The following is a 285-nucleotide window of genomic DNA, read 5'->3' on the forward strand; positions in this document are numbered from 1 at the left end:
TCATTATTGAACCCTTTGGTTTCTGTATTCTCACTCTTATTCAGTTCTGCTCATATTTATTCAAAATCCAAGGCATATTTTTTAAAAAAAACTTTCATTACCACCCAATGAAAAGAACTAATCGCACAAATTAGGAACAGGCTGGGTCGGAGGAGTTTCCCGCCTCCAGAATTAACGATTTTTTGTAAACTCTTAACGTTTCATTTCACAGCCCAACTTAAAAGCAAATAATCAAGACACGGTCGCGGCCGGGAAATGGGCCGACTGTGCGGCGGCTGGTGCGGG

This window comes from Myotis davidii, unplaced genomic scaffold (assembly GCF_000327345.1).
Source record: "Myotis davidii unplaced genomic scaffold, ASM32734v1 scaffold1622, whole genome shotgun sequence".
Classification (NCBI taxonomy): Eukaryota; Metazoa; Chordata; class Mammalia; order Chiroptera; family Vespertilionidae; genus Myotis; species Myotis davidii.